Below are 21,511 nucleotides of genomic sequence, written 5' to 3'. Positions count from 1 at the left end.
TTTCTTTCTCTTTTATTTCAGCAAATTAACTTTTTTTTTTAAGATTTTATTTATTTATTTGAGAGAGAGCACATGAGAAGGGTTAGGGTCAGAGGGAGAAGCAGACTCCCTGCCGATCAGGGAGCCTGATGCGGGACTTGATCCACAGACTCCAGGATCATGACCTGAGCCCAAGGCAGTTGCTTAACCAACTGAGCCACCCAGGCGCCCAGCAAATTAACTTTTATGTGATGAAGATTTCCCAAAAATATTAACAGGCAATATTCGTTCCATGTGGTAAGGTTACAAATTATTTTAATTTTTTATGCTTCCCTCCCTCATGTTTTTCACAATAAGGAAGTATTACTATTGTGATAAGATAAAAATTTAAAAATCATCAAAAACCCAATAAATCCATCGTGTCTGGCACAACTCCTCTGCCAGAATCTCTGGTGACTCCCCATCACATTACCTTCTGCCTGCTCAGAATTATCAGCCCCCTTTTGCCTTTGCACCCTCATTTTAGGCTTTTCACTTGACACTTTTATGCCCATCCTCTCATCTAACCTTTTTAACAACCCTATAAATTGATGTGATTGCTCCCATTTTACAGATAAGGAAAAGGAGTCTGAGAGAGGTAAGTGGTTTTCCTGTGTCCACACATTTAGTGCAAAAACTCAAGTCTCAAATGTGTCTCTTTTGGATTCCCCTGGCTGTTGCCCGGTTGATGGGTGGCCACTAGACTTTTCTCAGTGGTTCCAAGGATCCTCAAGGGTGGATTACTTATTTTCAGGTGTCAGGCACTAGCTAGCTCTGAGTATGCCGAAAACATCCACGATACAGAGTGTGCTCTTTTCTAGCGAAACCACCCCAAGAGAATTCTCTCCAAACTCATTCCCCGGGTATGTGGCTGTCTATCCCCTTCATCCCAGGATGAGTCCCAGACCAGAACTTCTGAAGATTCTGATGAAATAATAACTCGTTTTCATTCCTACTGCACCCCCCAAAAATGTTTGCAATGCTTTGATCTTCTAAAGGAGCTGGGATATTGGCAGGACAGGGCTGTGTAAAGACTCCGTTAGTGTGGAGTGAAGCACGCCGTGCGGGATCTTAAAGGGACGGGACTATCTTTACTTTGAGCCCAGCAGCCTGAAGACGGAAGAAATGCTCCCACAGGTTGGACAAAGATTTATCTAGTCAGCCCTGCGCTTAGTCCTCATCCAGACATCCCTGCCACCAAAGATAAACTCCTAAGTCTCAATGAATCTTATTCAGAATGAAATCTGCCTGAATATTTTAGCCTGGCTTCCACTGGTAAGCTCCCCAGCTCAAAGTGTCATTTGAAGCTGGGAAAGAAACTGGGAGGAGGGAATGGGGTGGGGCATTGACTCATCTTATTTTCATCTAACTTCTCTTTTCCTTGGACGTTAACAAAAAGGCAGTGAGAAGGAGAAAAGGCTACCTTTTTTTTAAAGATTTATTTATTTATTTTAGAAAGAGAGAGAAAGTATAAGCAGGGGGAGGGGAAGAGGGAGAGAAAGAAAATCCTCAGACTCCTCACTGAGCACAGAGCCTGACAGAGGGCTCCATCTCAACCCTGAGATCATGATCTGAGCCAAAATCAAGAGTTGGACACCTAACCGACTGAGCCACCCAGGCGCCCCAGAAGGGGCTACATTTTTTGTTATGACAACGGATTATAATATGAAATTAAATTGATGCTTGCAGACTGCAATTAGCTAGAAGTAATTATGCATTCGGTAAGTGACTAAGACAAGGTTTCAGTTCGTTGGCAGGTGGTCACAGAACGGGGTTTGAGAAGCAAATTTCAACAGAAAAGACCCAGAGGGGGGAGAGTAATAATAATAACTAACATTATCTCAATGAAAACTTAAATAGCCCCATTCTCCTCATTTTACAGATGGAGAAATAGAGGCACAGAGAGTTGACTTACCCAAGGTCATCTAACAAATAATCAATGAAGCTGAGATTAGAACCCAGGCAGTGTGACTTGAGGGCAAAGTTTCTTTCTACTTCTGCCCAAGATATGATCAGGGGCCACTCTATTTATACTATTTTGTGTCCTTGTGTGTATGAACCAGAGAGAGAGAGATTGTAGAGTGGTTAAAGAAAATGTTAATGTCTCTAGACCAGGGCTCTCCAATGGAATCTTAATATGAGCTACATATGTATTTCCAATTTTCTAGCAGCCACATTTTTGGAAAAGATTTATTTATTTTAGGGGTGGTGGCAGGGAGAGGCTGAGGGAGAGAGAGAGCCTCAAGCAGACTCCAAGCTGAGAACAGAGCCCTATGTGGGGCTTGATCCCACCACCCTGCGATCAAGACCTGAGCTGAAACCAAGAGTCCGGCACTAAATCGACAGTACCACCCAGGCGCCCCAGCAGCCACATTTTTAAACAGTAAAAAGAAACAGGTGAAACTAGTTTTAATGATATATTTTACTGAACCCAACATATCCAAAGTATTATCATTTCAATGTTGCATCAACATAAGAAATTATTCCTGAGATTTTTTTTTTTATTCTTTTGCTCGAACTTGGTCTCATAGCACATTGCGCATGCTCAATAGCCACATGCTGGACAGTACGACTCTGGACCAACAGTTCTACATCATGGGGAGCTTTAGAAAATGCTGATACCTGTGCCCCTCCAAAGTCCCATTAGGTCAACATTTCTGGGGTTAGGGCCAGGCTTTGGTATTCTCTGTTAAATACCAGGATGCTTCTAGGACATAGTCAGACTATAAACTCCCAGGTGGGAGATTCCTTTTCCTCATTCCCTGTGTGTCCCAATTCCCTCCTACAGAGCCTGGAACTTTGTAAGCATTGAAAATATGCTTCATGAACAAGTGAGTGGGATTTGGACTTGCATTTCAGTGTCCTGAATTCCAGTTCTGACTCTGCCACGGACTAGCTGTGTGACAATGACCTTACCCCAACACTTCTCCCAAGCCTGATCTTCCTCACTGGCAGCAACCAGGTCTCTAGACTCAGGGCTTGCTCTCTGTTTCTGCGTCGGAGATGAATAACCCCGAGAACCTGTGTGATACACCTACCGTACAGGAGCACTATCCAGCAGTGTATGCCCCTTTCTCTAGGTCTTCACCCCCAACTACAGCCCACAGTCTGGGATCCCCAATTACAGGGCATCCTGCTGCATTACACTTGCTTGACATATGTAATCACTGTGTCGGTGGTATCTCCACAGCCACAGAAAATTTAAATTGCCTCTTTCAGGTCTTAATATGATGTTTCTGGGCCGTTTCGCATGCTGCTCCTAAGAGGAAGGCATTTGCTTGACGTGCTCAGCAGCTACACTAATAACGGGGACGGTGGTGTGTCCCTGTTTATAGCACAGGGATAGCTGCATGTCTGTGAGCAGCAGGTTTAGATTCAGAGTGGGCAGGTGGGGGCAAGGAAGGCACAGGAGGGAAGGGAAAGATGCCTTTTCCACGTAAGCATCATTTGCATCTGTGATTTGGCAAAGAAAGAGAAAAAGCACCATGAACCTTAGATCGAGTCCAGGCACCCTGAAATGGAGAGCTGGTTTGTTAATATATTTAATCACCAGAAGGAAGGGAGGAGGGAAAGGGACATTGTCACAGCCTTCAGGATAAACTCAAGCTCCAAGCAGGGCATCAGGATTTGTGTGATCTACAGTCCCTCAGCACCAGCACCAGCACCAGCACGACCCCTCTCTTCCTGGCTCCCACACATCCCAGCCCTTGCCCTATGCCCCAGGCATGCTGGACTAACAGCGCTTGGCTGAACGGGTTGTAATCTCTCAGGACCCCTTGGACTTGTACATGCATCTTTTTCCAGGCTAAATTCTACCCTTTCTTTAACACTCATTTGGATGCCACCTCCTCCAAGAAGCATTCTTGGACTACCCCCAGCAAGCCTAGGTTGGATCAGAGATCTCTCCTTTGTGTTTTTTCCAACCTGCAGGCTCACTCTCATCAGAGCACCTGGCGGTCCCAACTAGCGCCTTCCCAGTAAGTGGTCATCTCCTGAGGGCGAGAACTGCATCTTTATCTCTCCATCCCTAGCACACTGGGTAAATATGACAGGCTCTTAATTTGAAGAATGAGAGAGGGAGGAGAGAGAGAGAGGGGAGGGGGTGGAGGAGAGGGAGGGAGCAGGGAGAAGAGAGGGGAGGAACATTAACTGAATGAAGAGAGGGAAGAGACAACTGGGTGAAGTTCAGGAGTGTGATGAACTGAATTGTGTCTCCCAAATTTTATATTTTCGAGCCCTAACTCCCAAGGCGACTGTACTGAGACAGGGCCTTTGTGGAGGAGACTAAAATTAAATGAGGTCATAGGGTGGAGCCCTACTCCAATATGACAGGGTCCCTATAAGCAGCAACAGCAGTGGTGGACACACAGAGCAAAGACCACGTGAGGACACGGGGAGAATATGGCCGTCTACAAGCCACGGAGAGAGCACTTAGGAGACACAGACTCGCCCACAGCTTTCAGAACTGTGAGAAGGTGAATTCCTGTTGTTTAAGCCGCTGATTCTGTGGTATTTGGTTATGGCAGGCTTGGCGGACTGATACAATAAGTGGTAGAAATGTTCAGCCCGGTTGCACCCAGACAAGGGAAGAAGAAAGAGGGGTGCATGGCCGCGGTGGTGGTTTGCTTCTCAGATGTCTCTCCACACAGAACCTGCTGGAAGGAGCTCAGACAGCCTCCAGTGCCACATCGCGAGGATCTGGCAGACGCTCATGCCGAGGGCCCAGGGCCTTGTTCTCAGGGCTGCTCCTAGCTGATGACTGTGCACAGCAGGGAGACTAGGGCCAGGCCATTTCACCTCTCAGTGCAGGAGGCCTTGAGGGGACAGTCGGCTCTGGGTTCCTCGTCTGTTGGCTGAGACTTCATCAGAGTTGCGGTGGGGTCTCAAGCTCTTCCTGCCTCCTCCTACTTCCCCTCTACTTCCCAAGGGCCAGGCCCATACCACAGGAGGAGCCTCTTTGCCCCTCTCCGACTCACTCTCCTTTTGGTCCTGCACCAGCATTTCCCCCAACAAGGCTCTTGCCCATTTATTTCTGTCTCGCAGCTGCTTTCCAGAAAACTGAAACTGACAGAGGTGGGCAGAGGGATGCTCTTTGCTTCATAATCATCACCTATTTCTATTACCCTAGCAACCTGGAGAGGAGGCAGTTTTCTTCCCACTGTACGAGGAAGAAACTAAGCATGATGAAGATGAGCAGTCATGAGGCTGGTCACGAAGGGGCTACATTCTGCTTGTGCCATGCCTTCTTTCAGTTCACACACCTTTGCCACCACCCGTCACCCCACCCCACCCCCAAACACCACTTCTGCAGAGCCAGTGAGCAGCAATTTCTAATGCTGGACAGCTCTTGTCACCTTTCCGAGGGGATGTCTCCAAGTGGCTTCCATAGTTTTGGGCTTTACTCCCCACAAGTACACAGCCAGTCACTCTCTGAAGCCTGGGGACTCATCCCTTGAGATGAGACTGGAAAGATAAAGAAATGCTCAAAGGACAGACCAGGGGCAGCAGGACCTTCTTGGCAAGAGAGGCCAAGGTCTGTGGTCAGAGGGAGACTAGCGTGTGGTCTCATGATGGGGAGAATGGAGGGATAATAAGACTAAATGTGGAGCCCAGAGCCACAACACAGAGAAATCCATCTTCTTACTTTCAAGCCCCTAAGCTCCCGGCGGTGCCTAGCACTTGGCAGGCACTTAATAAACATGCACTACAGTGATTGGCCAAGAAACATAACCATTGAGCTTATTAGGATCAGTTTGACTCCTGGGTTAATGTATTCAGAATAGAAATTAGCAGTAGATTTATCCTCTTTGACTTTCCTCCTTTTTTATTTCATTCCATCATTGAAGTTTGGGGTGATTTCAAGGCAGAGGTAAGTCAGGACAGGCAGAGCTCTTTAAAAGAAAGTAGACTTTGATACCACCCTGTTGATGCTTCATTCCATCTGTTCTGGGGGTACGAGGTACAGCAGTTCCCAAAGAGTTAACTCCTGGCAGTTTCCAAATCTGCAACCTTCAGAGGCCAGCAGGTCCCTCCATCTCCACCTCTAAATCAATCACACAAGATTTTCTGAAACCATCAGTCTAAGTTGTCCTTTGATCATTATCTTGTCCCCTGTTATAAACCTGTTCTCTGTCTTGCCCCAGCAGCAGGGGAGACAAGCTGCCTGTTAGCAGACTGACTGCAGATTCCTTGGAAGAGGCCGCCTGCTGGTGCTTTCACTCTGCAGGACTTCAAAGGGGAGCCCCACACATTTAAACACCATGGGGGAGAAATGCTGGAAAGTGGGGCACACTCTACCTAGTGAGGCCTCGCAGTGTTGTCTTTCTTGCCTTGTGGCAGAGCCATTCTCCAAGGAGCCACGGTGATGACAAATACTGGTTCAGGAAATGGAGTAGATGCAACAAGCAGAAGTGGAATTTTAAGCGGCACCGAGTGCCTCTGGACTAGAAGTTTCTCTCCAATGGACCTCAATTTTCTTATCTATACAGTGAATAGATCAATGATCTTGTAAGTGCCCTTCTGATCTAGGGCATATGTCTATTTCTGGGGAAATGGATGGATGGATGGATGGATGGATGGATGGATGGATGGATGGATGGTTATCAGAAAACTAAATTCAGTAGACAGGTGATAAAAGGTAAAAAAGACGGTGATAGAGATAGCTAGCTAGAACAGAACAACGGTTTACTGCATAACAGGGCTAAGTAAGGTAATACAGAAATCACCTCATATTGCCTCATAGATGCCTCAGAGATGGACAAGAACTAAAAACTACAAAAGCAGTCGAGAAGCTCATTGGTTCTTAGAGTCATCAAAAGAAATGAGCCATATGCAATTGCCAGATTTGTATATTCAACTGCCTACTTGCCATCTTCACTTGAATGTCTCACATGTATCTATCTCAAAATCAACTTGTTAAAGATCTGACCCCAATCTCCCCTTTGCTCTCCCTGTCTCAGGGACAGGGACTGCCCTCTGTCAAGTTTCTTAGACCAGAAATCTGAGAGCCACTCCTGACCGTCCTTCTCCTTAACTCTTATGAGTAGTTTTTCACCAAGTCCTATGAAGTTGACTTCAAAAATACTCAAATCACCCACTTTCCAATCCTTCATTGACCTTATCCTAAGTCAAATCACCATCATCATTTTTCTAGACCACTCCAGGGGCCTCTGTCTGTCCTCCCTGCTTCTCCGTTTGCCACCACCCCTTACTTTAATCCAATCTCCACACAGCAGGGAGAGATTAGGCCACTTGCCCTCTCCAAACCCTTCAGTGTCCCCTTTTGCACTTTGGATAATCCAAATAGTTTGCCACAGCAGCAAATCCCTCTCCGTGTGACCCAACTGACTTCCCCAGCTTCATCTTGTGCCATGCACCCTCTCCCTCCCTGTGCTCTAACTACAATGCTATTCTTTCATATCCTCAAATAAGACCAAGTTATTTCTCACTTTAGAGCCCTCACTCCCATACTCCTTAAGCCTGACCCATCCTGTCCCTTCAGCTGATTGATTTCTATCCATCTGCCATCATAAGCATCACTTAAAAGATATTACCTGACTCCCCAATTAAACCAGGCTCCCAGTTACACCCCCTCTTAGAACTCTCTACTTGTCTTTGTGAATCCCTAGGACAATTTGGAACTCTGTATTTATATATGTGATTGCTTGCTTAAAGTATGTCTCCTGAATCAGCCTGTAACATCCACCAGGGCAGAGACTGTTTTTTATTGCTGTTGTTCACCACTGTAATCCCCAGTACATAGTTCCAAATATATGTAAGTCATTAAATATTTGTTGAATTGTTGAATGAATCAAACTATTGTATCTCCAATATCTTCTCATAAAAATTAGTGCTGAGGTTCAATGTCTTAAAGAGTATTTCATTATTTTTTCAGCTAAACCTCAAAACTACTTGGAAAAGAAGGTATCTCCAAATTAACTTTGTAGGTCCTTGGAATCAAGAGATTCAGAGTCGAAGAGAAATTAAGGTCCTTCTTATCCAACCTCCAACCTGAAACTCAGAGTTTTTATTTTTCTAACCTTGCTGACCTTCACTATAAAAAGTATCAAATAAATAAATAAAATCTTAAAAAAAAAAGTATCCATCAATGACTGTTCTGAAGTGTTGGGATTACAGGACCTTTTCTTTTTAACTCTTTTCCAATGGATTGTTATGTCATCACTCTCATAATAAAACTAATGAGTATAAATGCATTTTCACTCTCTGGCTTAGCGAATAGGGTCGAATCTGTGCATAGGTAGAAGATTTGCTGAGATTCGGTATTAACCATCAGCATCATTACCACAACAAACATGTATTGAGCAGGACCTATTTAATGTGAGGATCTAGGTTGTCTTTTTTGCAACAAGGTAACTGCAATCCAAAAAGATGGAGGATTTCCTCCCCCGCTCTGCCCCCACACAGGTTACACAGCTGATAAACATAACACTAACTTAAATGTCTGACTTCAAAATCCACACAAGTCAAAAATTTAGAAATGAAGGCAAATCCCTGAAGCAATTTATCAATAATCACACAGATTACTGCCAGGTTCTACATGCCCATCTCTAAATTATAAATTTCCCACCTACTGAATTGCCTCTTCCCCTCTAGCAACATCTTTCTTAACTAGTTCCTATTTTATTACATTTTTAGTGAGTGATTAGAAAGTCAATACCTATTTCATGAAAATACTTGCAAAATGGAAAGAGAATTAACCCACAATTCAGCCAAGCATAGGCAATGTTGTTCATTTTAACAGTCCAGATGAGTAAAGTTTCATGCTTATAACATCATATCTGCTATAGAGATTATCAGTGGTAACATTTTTCATGCAGAAAGCAGATACCAGTGTTCTTGCTATTTTTTAAATTATCAAACAGCAATCAATCACGTCCACTGAAATGTTGATCTAACAATCATTGCTAGTTAATACTGACTGACTAATTTAAAAGTTTCAGAGGAGATGTATACAATTTGCCCAAGGTGACTTCAAAATAATGCCCAACCCAGTTAATGTTTACATCCCTAAGGTGCTCACCTCCACTAAAAACCAGCCTTGCACATCAGCCCCACAGGAAAGGATAGCTCATGCCAGAGTTAAGGGTGAGCTCCAAGATAAAGAGCAACCCAGCCGGAAAGCCGAGGTTCAAACACATCTGGTTTCCATTAACTGGGTTTGCAACAGCCTCTTCAAAGGCAAAGAACATTCCTCCCTCCAACCTAAAAATTCCTGCTTTCTCCAAGATGGCAGATCCAGGAAAAAGTCCTGAATCAGAGAATTGAGCTCTCAAAGAATTACACTTTTATGCTGATTTTAGACAAGTTTTATTTTGTGATGCAACTGATACATGTTTATCATGAACAAAAAGCAGAAAAACACCATTCATCACAACAGGAATTAACTGATATCTCATCACTATTGTTTCTGAAAATATGTAACAAAATGAAGTCATGCTAATTGTTTTCACATATCCTATATTGTCACGATCCTTTCTAACATTTTAAAGGAACCTGGTTTCCAACTGAGAATAGGTATGTTAAGGTCATCAATCAATCCTTTTTGACATTTGTACATTTAGATTGCTTCCAATTTTTCCCCATTATAAACGCTTCGGTAATGAGCATCTTCTCCTTCAAATCATTCTACAAAGATTTATTGGGCTTCTAAAAAATGCCTGGCACATAGTACCTAAATTTTTGCTTATATTCTTAATTACTCCTTTAAGATAAATTTCCCAGAAGTGGAACTGTTGGTCAAAACACACTTTTCAGAATTTGGAGTTGCCAATTGCTCCCCCGCCCCTGAAAGATTGTATCAATAGATACTTCTATCAGCACCACCTGAGATTATCTCCCTCAGCTGGACTTTGCCAAGGAGGGCAAGCAGGTGCAGCTGCTTTAGAGCAGTGCTGCTCAAAGCGGTCTTTGGACCAGCATCGTCAGCATTATGTAGAAATGCAGATTCTTGGGTTCTACCCATGAGATCTTCTCAATCAACATCTCTGGTAGGTGGGACCCAGTAATCTGGATTTTAATAAGCTCTCCACATGATTCTCTAGCTCATTAAAGTTTGAGAAACATTGACCTCAAGCACAAGAAACAGATCTATGAGTACCATCAAGCAACACACATCCTCCCGACTACCCTCACTGCTTTGTTCTTTCTCAATAACCTTCCTGGAACTGACTGATAGCTAATTCTTCAACAGACACCCCAGAGCGTAATAAACTCAGCTTTTCAGCTAGTTTGGCAGGACAATGAAATTCAGAACTGAAGTGGACAAAATATAGAGGCAAGTAGAAGGGAGAGAGGGATAGGGTCTTCCACATGGGGATGGAGATGAAGGGCCACAGGGTTTCTTTGAGAAGGGTGGCATGTGGAGCCTGGATGTTACTTGGACAACCAGCTTTCGAGGTCTGCCTCATTTCACTTGTAACTCTATAACCTTGGACAACTACTTAATACTATTGATCCTCAGTTCCCTCTTTTGTTTATCAGGAATAAACATCCCATGTTGCAGGTTGTTGAGAGGTTCACGAATGATAAACAATGTGAAATACTTTGGAAACTGTAAAGCCCTGTCCATGTTAGGGGGTAACATTATTATCACAGACCTGGCTGTAGGCAAAGGTTGCCCTTCCTGTGCTTTCCCTCCTCCCCATTCTGACCATGAAATTCACTTCTTCCCCCAAACCTTCAAAGGCCCCACTTATCAGTCATCAACATACAAAGCAAACTGCCTCCTTGGCCTCCTTTTAAGAGGTATCACTTACACTTCCCAGTTGGAATATTATCTTCCTTATCTCAAGACTGCAGAAATGCATGGCCCACCACCTCTCTAAGTTGGATGGAAAATCACTTAGATGGAGCACCCCACTTGCAGGGAAAGAAAGAGACTGTGAAAGTTCAAAACACTGTTGGGGAACACAGCATGACATTTGGGGCTCAGAGCAGGAGCTCAAATCTTGACCCTCTCATTAGGAAGAAGAAGGTGTCTTTGGGCACTACAAGAATAACATGGCCAAAGGAGAACTCTAGATTTCCCTTTGAAAACCTGTTTTCACCCAGATGTTCCCATCTTAGGAGAGAGTGGCATGTTTTCTCATACCAGAAATCTGAATTATCCTTGATTCCTTTCTTTCCCTCGCCTTCCAGGTCTAATTAGTCATGATGAACTATTAACCATAAGCAACTTGCTCAACCTCTCTGAGCATCAATTGACTCCTCTGAAAAACAAGGTATAAAAACATAGCTCATTCCAGGCTGTTCAAGAATTAATTTAGACAGCCTTCTAATCCTTGACCATCCACCATGCAGAAAGCACCGACAATCACTATACAGTGTGAAGTGACACCTCTGAGAGCCATTGCATAAATATTCATGGGACTCAAGCTATATTTCAGGCACTATATAAGGGACATAGCATTGAAACGGACAAGAGGATTCCTGTTCTCCTGGAGTTTATAATCCAGAGGGTGGAAAGCTAGAGGGAGAAACAGACAAAAGAAACAACAAGAAGAATTTCAGATCAGAATAGATGTTGTCCAAAGAGAGACTTAAGATAAGATAATTTGGGAGAGAGTAGATATGTGGCTGCCTAAAACGGGTGGTCGGGGCTGGCCTCTCTGAAGAGGTCACATGTAGGCTGAGGTTTGAATGACAGGAAGAAACCAGCCATGTAAACAGGATGAAGAGACAAGTCACTCCAGACCAAGGGAATAGCCAGTGCAAATGCCTTTCAGCTTGAGTGAACTTGGAAAGTCAAAGGAATATCAAGCAAGTTAGCATGGCTGGAACATGGAGAACACAAGGAGAGAGGTAATGAATAGAGTCACAGGAGTGGTACAATCAGATCACAGGGGGTTTTACAAACCAAGGAAAGAAGTTTGAATTTGTCTGTTTATTTCTTTGTTTCAATGACAAGAAAGCCAGCAAAGAGTCTTAAGTGGAAGAGTGATTTGGTCTTATTTTTCTTTTTAAAAGATCATCCTGAATGCTTCCTGGGGAATGAATTGCAAGAGGACATGAGTGGAATAGAACCAGTGGGGACAGTATTTGTGATGGCTCAGATAAGAGAAGATGGTGGCTTGGACTGGGGTAAAGACCAGGGAGCTGGAAGAAGTGGACAGTTCTGGATGCGTTCTGAATATAAAGTCCAGAGGACTTGGTGACCAATTAGGCCTGAAAAGTAGACAAAAGAAAAAAAAAAGTCAAAAAGATCAAGGATAACTCAGTTTCTGGTGTACAACACTATGAAGCTACTTAATGGGATGGCAAAACCCAGGGAAAGCAGGTTTGTAGTGAGAAATAAAGAGTTCTGCTTTAGTCACATTATTCTTATGATGCCTGCAGCATGCATGTAGAGATATCAAGTTGGCATTTAGATATGTCTTGAGTTGCAAAGTGTGTTGAGGGCTAGAGGTAAACATTTAGGAGTAATCGGAATCCCAGATTCCACTCAAGGACCTACTTTTTAAATGTGTTACACATTGATATGCTCCAGACTCTTGGCTATACCTTAGAAAAATACAGGTGGAAGACATAGCTTCTGCCCTCAAGGTACTCTGCCGTGAGGAAAAGAGACAGATACACAGAAAAGTATATCATACCATTTGTCAGTACTAGGATGGATGGAAGTGTTTATGGGGTGCTAACCTGTGTGACCTTCAACCATGGCCTTGGGCTCTTCTGGTCCTCAGTTCTATCACTCACAAACCAGGGTAGTACCACCTGTCTTGCTAACAGGGAAATAGGTACATTTCAAAGGAAATGATGTAGATTGAAGTGAATGAAAGACACAGAGCCTTGCATTATTATCCCACTGCAAAGAGGGAGAAAGCTGGCATGAAGAGTGTATTCAAAGACTTAACCAGCAAAACACAGGGCTAAGGTCTGGCTGATAGGACTTAAAGGAGCCTGTCTATCTAATCACTGCAGCAGGAAATGTAATTCTTCACAAAGCCAATGTTGCTGTGAGGGAATTTGCATGAGGTCTGAGATAGGATGGAAAAGTTTCTCTGCTGTTGCTGCAGCTGAGTGATAGCTCCTAAAAAACAGGCACGCCGTACTTGGTGGCTGTTTGTTTTATACCGGCTCACCCTTGACCTTTAGCAAAAGTTTAACCTTTAAACTTTCCACCAGTGACATCACGTTGTCCAATTGTGAGAGCAATGAGCCATGGAGGGGACATGCCTGGTTCAAACTTTGACACCATCCCTTACTAACTGTGGCATGTGACTCAGTCCCTTAGCCTCAGTTTCTGGAATTATAATATGGTTGTGATAACCATCTCCCAGGTAACTTTAAGGATTTATCAAGACAATGAAAATGTTGTGGAATCATGGCGGCAACTGAGAGTGGATCCAGCAGGACCAGAAAGAGAAGGAAGAAGAAGTAGAGCAGTTGGTTCTGATGGAATTGTCCAGAGTTATTGAGTCAGACTTTCTATCAAAATGTGAAAATAAATACAAGATTTGGAGACTTGACACTGAGACGCCCATTCTTTTTTTTTTTTTCATCCATTTCCTTATATTCTTTTTTTTAATTTTTTTATTATGTTCTGTTAATCACCATACATTACATCATTAGTTTTTTATGTAGTGTTCCATGATTCATTGTTTGCATATAACACCCAGTGCTCCATGCAGAACGTGCCCTCTTTAATACCCATCACCAGGCTAACTCATCTCCCCACCCCCCTCCCCTCTAGAACCCTCAGTTTGTTTCTCAGAATCCATAGTCTCTCATGGTTCGTCCCCCCCTCCGATTCCCCCCCTTCATTTTTCCCTTCCTGCTATCTTCTTCTTTTTGTTTTTTTTTTAACATATAATGTATTATTTGTTTCAGAGGTACAGATCTGTGATTCAACAGTCTTGCACAATTCACAGTGTGAATTGCACATACCCTCCCCAGTGTCTATCACCCAGCCACCCCATCCCTCCCACCCCACCCCCCACTCCAGCAACCCTCAGTTTGTTTCCTGAGATTAAGAATTCCTCATATCAGTGAGATCATATGATACATGTCTTTCTCTGATTGACTTATTTCGCTCAGCATAATACCCTCCAGTTCCATCCACGTTGTTGCAAATGGCAAGATCTCATTCCTTTTGATGGCTGCATAATATTCCATTGTGTATATATACCACCTCTTCTTTATCCATTCATCTGTCGATGGACATCTTGGCTCTTTCCACAGTTTGGCTATTGTGAACATTGCTGCTATAAACATTGGGGTGCATGTACCCCTTCGAATCCCTACATTTGTATCTTTGGGGTAAATACCCAGTAGCACAATTGCTGGGTGATATGGTAGCTCTATTTTCAACTTTTTGAGGAGCCTCCATACTGTTTTCCAGAGTGGTTGCACCAGCTTGCATTCCCACCAACAGTGTAGGAGGGTTCCCCTTTCTCCGCATCCCCACCAACATCTGTCGTTTCCTGACTTGTTAATTTTAGCCATTCTGACTGGTGTGAGGTGGTATCTCATTGAGGTTTTGATTTGGATTTCCCTGATGTGAGAGGCCCATTCTACAAGTGGGCAGCTGTGTCCTTGCTGGAGAGTATGAAGACACTCGTGGAACCTATGTTACATTTGAAGCAAATGTTGAACATGGTGATGCAGAAGGCAGTAATAAAACAATACTAAAATATAAATGCCATGCAATTATAGCTCAGCACGACAAGAACTTTTTTGACAGAAAAGAAAGAAGGAGAAGAAAGCATAGGTGGTGTGAAATGCCTGCAAATCAAGGACAATGATTTCTCCTACAGACCCAACATGATTTGTAGCTTTCTACATGAAAATGAAGATGACACCGTTGTAGCTCCAGCTTCAGATAAATCTTTGGACTTGGAAGAGCAAGAGATTCAAAGGAAAAATAATTCAAACCTGAGTAATGAACAGGGTGAGTCACTGAACTTGGAAGTAGAGAATTCTGGTCCTCTTCTTGATATCCCTTCTTCTGAGATGGAAGGTTCTGTTTTTTTATGGAAACTCCAGATACTGCCTTGGAAATCACTCTTAGATGAAATAATTCTCATTATAACTAGTAACAAACTTTTTGGAGTTTTTATATAAAATAACTGACCATGTAACTTTCAATTGTTCACTATTTTACTAGTTTTGTTGGTTATACATGCATTTCTGATTATAACATAGTTTAATATACCCGTCATTAAGGACCCGATATGAACTGAATTTTTAAAAATCCGGTATAAATGACTATAGGGACCTTTCTCTGATAAGTCCTTTAAATTGGAAGTTTTATTAAGATAAGTGCATAAGTTTTTTATTGCAGTCATCACAAATTACTGCAAACTTGGTGGCTTAAAATGACACAAGTGTATTATCTTACAGCTTTGTAAGTTAGCTGTCTGACATGGGCCGGGCTAAAATCAAGGGGTTGGCAGGACTTCATTCTTTTCTGGAGGTTGGGGGTGGAAGAGACTCTGTTTCCTTGTTCATTTGGTTGTTGACAGATTTCAATTCTTTGCCAACACTGACACTTTGAAGCATCAGTGTCCCATTTTCTTGCTGTCATCTGATGGCCATTTCCAGCTTCTAGAGGCTGCCTACATTCCTTGGCTTATGGTCCTCTTCTCTTCAAAGCCAGTAAATCTCTTGCTTCTTCCATCATCCTATTTCTGACCCATCTTGCTAATTACATGTTCTTTCTTTTTTATTTTGTAACAATCCCAGATTTATTCACATTAGCCATGTGCCCATATATGTGTATATATTATGTATGTGGCCATATGACTAAGTTCTGGCCAGTGACATGGAATTATAAGTGTTGAGTGGTGGATGCTTCTGGAAAGTTTCCTTAAACTTTAAAGCATAAAGGGAGATGGGCCCGTTGATCTTCTCTTTTTTTCCTGCTGGAACATGGATGTGGTGGCTAGAGCTTCAGCAGGCTTTTTGGACTGTAAAGAAACCTTGGAAATAGGAGCCATGAGTAACAGAGCAACAAGATAGAAGATTGGATCCTGATATGATGCTACCCTGGACTGCCAAGAATAAAAAAAGGTTAATAATAAAACCCTTTCTTTTTCTCACTGGTGAAATGACTTCAAGTTTACCCTTTGGCACTGTTTCTCTGGATTTTATGCTAGAGAAGATAATAATAGAATGTCAACTTGAAGTCAGGTAATATTATTTGTGATTAAAAATGACACCTTATTGGGGCACCTGGGTGGCTTAGTTGGTTATGTGTCTGACTCTTGATCTCAGCTCAGGTCTTGATCTCAGGGTCGTGAGTTCAGGCTCTGCATTGGGCTCCACACTGTGTATGGAGCCTACTTAAAAAAAAAAAAAAAAAAAAAAAAAGACCCCTTATTGGTAAACTGTGTCTAGACAACAGCTATAAACACCCTTTGGAAAATACGGACTTTGGACTTACTTAAGCACTGTGTATTTTTTGTTTGGTTGGTTGTTTGTATTTTTGGGTGAGCTCCATGCCCAGCATGGGGCTTAGACTCACAACGCCGAGATCAAGAGTTGCCTGCTCTACTGACTGAGCCAGCCAGGCACCCCAAGGACTGTGTTTCTTATTAAAAAGATTTCTGAAAGCTACTGTCATGGCTATTTCAAGAAATGTTGGTTCTTGGGAAGCCTGAAGGTTCTAAGCCAGCATGGCTTCTGCACCCATCCAAATGATCTTATGTCCTTACACCTGAACTGACAGTTGGGCACCAGAGTAAAACCTCCTGTTGAAACAAGCCTCCCACTGCTGTGCTGTTTCCTATGAAGTTAAGTGAGTCTGGTACTGGGTTCAGTCCCATAAGGCCTATTGATCCTGTGAGTGTGAATGTCCTTCCAAACCTGTGACTGCTGCTATTCAGGCAGAGAAGGAACTGCCACTACCTACCTTTGGCTTTGATGTGAGAGAAATAGATTGTCTCTTAAGTCACTCTTCTAATAGCCACACTTAATCCTGTTTAATACATTATGCATTTGAAAAACAGAGAAAAGCATAAGGAAGTAAAATGGAAGATTCTTGAGATTTGTAGTCTTGCTAAAGAAATTGATCTAGACTGATGTAGTTCTACCTTAAATTAAAGAGGATAATAAAATCTTATATTCTGAAAAGAAAAAAAAAAAGACAATGAAAGCACCTAGCATGGTTATTGGTCCATACTGAGTGCCTTAAAAATGGAGGAGAAGAATGGCATATGAGTTTATTCCATCTTTACTCACTCAGGGTGGCCACAAGTGAGTTTTGTTAATCTGGATATTGCCAGCATCTACCAGAATGGAGGTTCTATGTATGTTTGTGGAACAAACAAATGGCATGCAGAATAGCTGTATGAAGTCCTTGAAGGACACAATAAGGTACCTCTGGCTAAAAATGCCTTCCTCTGTACTAGAGACCCTTTCCTACTGAGCCCAGCTGGTGCCCAGAAGTTGGAAAAATCAATTTTATGATTCACAATTTCAATAGCACCTTTGTTCGAGAAGACTGACATTGGTACTCAATGGGAGAAAAAAGAACAGTCCCCGTCACTATATAATTACCTGGGTTTTCTTCCTCCCCTCCAACTAAAGGCAAAGCTTACTTTGACAAAGGGAACATTAAAACCTGCTTCTGCTCTGGCAGGTTAAAAAAAATATGTCATTTTCAGGTTCCTCTGAACACAATCAGCTCATACAGCAAGTAGAATATTCATTGAAATAAATTCTCTTCACCTTGTAAAAGTTGAGTCACACAAAAAGTCAAGGTTTGTTTAGGCTGACAAGTGCCCACAGTATATCAACTGGGGCACTGGATCTGCAGGATGTCAGTATCTATTACCGGAAAGAAAGGGCCCCATGGCACCTCTGTTTGAGAAACAGTAGGGTAAAAGTAAAAACTCAAAGGGTAAAAGTTGAGGAGTTCTTTTTCCTGTCTAGTTGTTTCTTCTTCAGTATGCTATGATGCAATGTCAGTCCCCAACAGAAGGTGAATTGTGGCCTAGTTCAAAAGTATGGCAAGGCCCAAAGTATGGCCTTGCCATACTTTGAGAAATGTTGCCTTGAGTCAGGGGACTGGACCAGATAACCTTTCCTAGTCCCTCCTGGCCCAAATCAGCTGTTCATTTCCTGCCATACAATATTCAATTGGATGATACAAATAGGCTGAGCATGTCTGCAGATTCTGGGAAATGATCCCTGACAGCCTCATGACTCTATTTCTTTATTCGTGTAAGCATTCATTAATTCATCAAACATACATTAGAAATCTGCTATAGACCAGGCACTGTGATTAAGGTAGAGATCACTCTTGGAAAGAATATGCTCTTGAATCACAGAGGTGAGAAAAAGGAGAAGGGAAACCCAGGATAGAGGATTTTAGAATCAGAGTAAGCCCAACGAGTTGGGAGGATGTGGAAGAAGAGCCTGCAGCAGATGGATAGGTCACAGTCGCAATTAACTAACATGTATTTATTGAGAGTTTCCTGTTACAGGTACTCTGCTAGGGGTCAGGAGCATGATAGTGAACAAGGCACAAACCTGTCTTTGAAGGGTTAACTCTATGGGGAAAAGAGAGGATTAGATTTTGCTTTAGATAAACCATTTTGGCTACCATGTGGAAGGGGCAAGACCATGGCTGGGATATAGGCAGAGTGATCTAGACAAAAATCAGGAAGTCTGACCTAGAGCCATCACAGTGGAGATGCTGAGACTTGGATATACCCAGAAAGCACTAAGGATACAGAATGGATAGAATGAGATAAATGACTGAATTTAGAGGTTAAATAAGAGATAAAAATCCAGAAAGAGTTTTAGGAAATCAGCTTTCAGCAATTAGGTAGAAAGTGGTGCCAGTCTGGGAGCTGGATAAACTCTGGAAGTCCTGTCAGTGCAGGTGTGTGGGTTCAAGGTGTGTGGGGGCATTCAAGAGAAGATGTCAGACAGGCAGTCAAGGAGTTGGAGATGCAGGTCTCAAGGTCAGAAGGGAGGTGGAAGAGGTAGAGATTTGCAAGTCATCAGCACAGAGACTGTAAGTAAGGTCATGAAAGTAACAGGCATCATCCGGGGAGAGTGTATAGAATGGGAATCAAGGAGCCTCCAGAGGAACACGATCCTACTGACATTTATTTTAGCCCAGTGAGATCCTTTTGGACTTCTGACCTTGAGAACCAGAAGAAAATAAATTCCATATTGTTTGAAATACTAAATTTGTGGTAGTTTGTTAGAGAAGCAATAGAAAACTTGTAGAGGTAGTCAAAAAGAGCCACAATTCAACTTGGGACCATAAAATGGTGAACCCCAAATGTCCTCTTCCCAGAAGAAGCAAGGCATGGGCCAGTGTGCCTTGTCTCCTAGATACTCACCTACTGAGTGCTCAGGGCAAATGAGACTGGCTTCCCATTTTTTTGTGGTCTTATGCTAAGCACCCCAGCATAGCCCAGAAATTGAGATGGCAGAGCTCACATACATTATAACTGCATTCACATAAAGTTGAAAACAGGCAAATCCAATCCACAGTGTGAGAAGTAGAGGGGGTTATCATTAGGTAGGAGAAGGAGCTGTGGTCGGGAAGGAGCACGTCAGGGCCTTCTGGGCATTGGGTATGTTCTATTTCTGGACCTGGGTGGTAGCCATGCTCACAGTGTGATAACACAGGGATTCACAGATATTTTTTCTGTAAAGGTTCATATAGGAAATATTTTAAGATTTGGGAGCCATATGCATCTGTCTTGACCACTCAACTCTGCCATTGAAGTTCAAAAGCAGCTACTGACAGATCGTAAATGACGGGTATTGCTGTATTCTATTAAAACCTTGTTTACAGGGGCGCCTGGGTGGCTCAGTTGGTTAAGCGACTGCCTTCAGCTCAGGTCATGATGCTGGAGTCCCGGGATCGGGTCCCACGTCGGGCTCCCTGCTTAGCAGGGAGTCTGCCTCTCTCTCTGACCCTCCCCGCTCTCATGCTCTCTATCTCATTCTCTCTCTCAAATAAATAAAATATTAAAAAAAAAAAAAACCTTGTTTACAATAACAGATGGCAGCCTGAAATTGGCCTGTGAGCCACAGTTTGGTGACCCATATTATACTATATTGAACTGTATATTTATGATCTGTGCACTTCTCCACATGTGTTTCATTGCCCAATTTTTCAAAGTTTAGAATGTAATAAACAAACTATAATAGAGGACAGGATTCTGGATTCAGACTGCCTGGATTCAATTCCTGACCCTTCTGCTCAATTACTCTGTGATGTCTGTCTGCTTGACTTCTCTGTGCCTCCATCTCCTCATCTGTAACCTGGGGACAATAATACTACCTACTCTGTGAGTATTGTAACATTGAAATGAGATAAAACATGCACAGTGTTTAAAGCAGTACTTGGTTTATGAGCAGCCTTCAATCAATATTTGCTGTTATTCTTATCGATGCTCATACCAATTGTATCCATGTTGAGTTGCAGAAGAGCAACTTTGTCATTCTCCTGCCACAATCTTTTAGTGGCTCTCTGTGTCCCTCCAGATGTCTTAGATGGGCATAGGAGGCTCATTCAAGCCTCTAAACACTGAGGCCATCCCAGCAACCTGCAGCTCGCTCGCTACACCATGTGCTTCATGCCCCTGTAATTTGAGGAATACTGTTCTAACTACCTGAGATGGCCGTCTTCTTAGCTATTAGGTAATCCCTTACTCTGCTCTCCAAATAAATGCCATCTCCTCTAGGAAGTCTCTGGACCCTAGATATCATGGCTTAGTAACCTCAAAACTTGAACACATGTGTCTGTTCTTATTTTTTTCATTCTTATTAGTCTCTGTTGGTCAAGAGCCAAGCACACTCGAGCCACCCAATACAGAATGCACTGCATATGTGTGTTCCCTTCTGACTGCAAGCTCTTACTCATCCTATGTCCCCAGTCCTTAGCATAATGCTCAGTACTTGGCTGGTGCTTAATCAATATTTGTCAGATGGATGAATGAATTGATTGTTGGAACCAACCCCAAGTCCTGGGCATCCCACAGACAAGTAGAGCCAGATGACAAGAAGCACAGTCCCAATCTCAGTGAGCCACATAGAGATTTCCAGCCATCATGAATACCACTTACCAAGGGATAATATTATAAGAGTCTTACCTGTATTTTACACCACAGGGGAAATTCTGTGGATGTTACTGTAATTATTGCTCAGATTTTCCAGTCATAACAACAAACAAAATACATGCCCACCATTTCCCAAAGAGTCAGTGAAAGACAAATACCCTATTGAGGCAATTATATTGCACATCTGCTGTCCACAATTGTCTACAACTCCCATAGAATCCAAGAACATCATATTAATGCTAGAAAGGACCTCAGAAACCAACTAGTCCACCCCACCTTTTAATAGATGAGGGAAAAATAACTTTCAGAGTTTTCTTTCTTCCGGATCATTTTGCTATAGTGCTTTTTTTTCTTGGAATTGATGACATAATACTATTTATGGATAATATTTTATTTCACTTACAATCTTACAAACATACATACATAGCTGAAGGGGAAAATTACAA

At 42.7% G+C, this 21,511-nt stretch overlaps 1 pseudogene; it reads left to right on the top strand.

The window, feature by feature from the left end:
- Positions 1 to 12,044: 12,044 nt before the first annotated feature.
- On the top strand, positions 12,045 to 15,099 carry LOC118015422 (annotated as a pseudogene).
- Positions 15,100 to 21,511: the final 6,412 nt, after the last annotated feature.

This window comes from Mirounga leonina, unplaced genomic scaffold, assembly GCF_011800145.1.
Source record: "Mirounga leonina isolate KUSES-001 unplaced genomic scaffold, KU_Mleo_1.0 Mir_165, whole genome shotgun sequence".
Lineage (NCBI taxonomy): Eukaryota > Metazoa > Chordata > Mammalia > Carnivora > Phocidae > Mirounga > Mirounga leonina.
The sequence above is the reverse complement of the archived record's forward strand: the minus strand, read 5'-3'. Positions and strand labels throughout refer to the sequence as shown.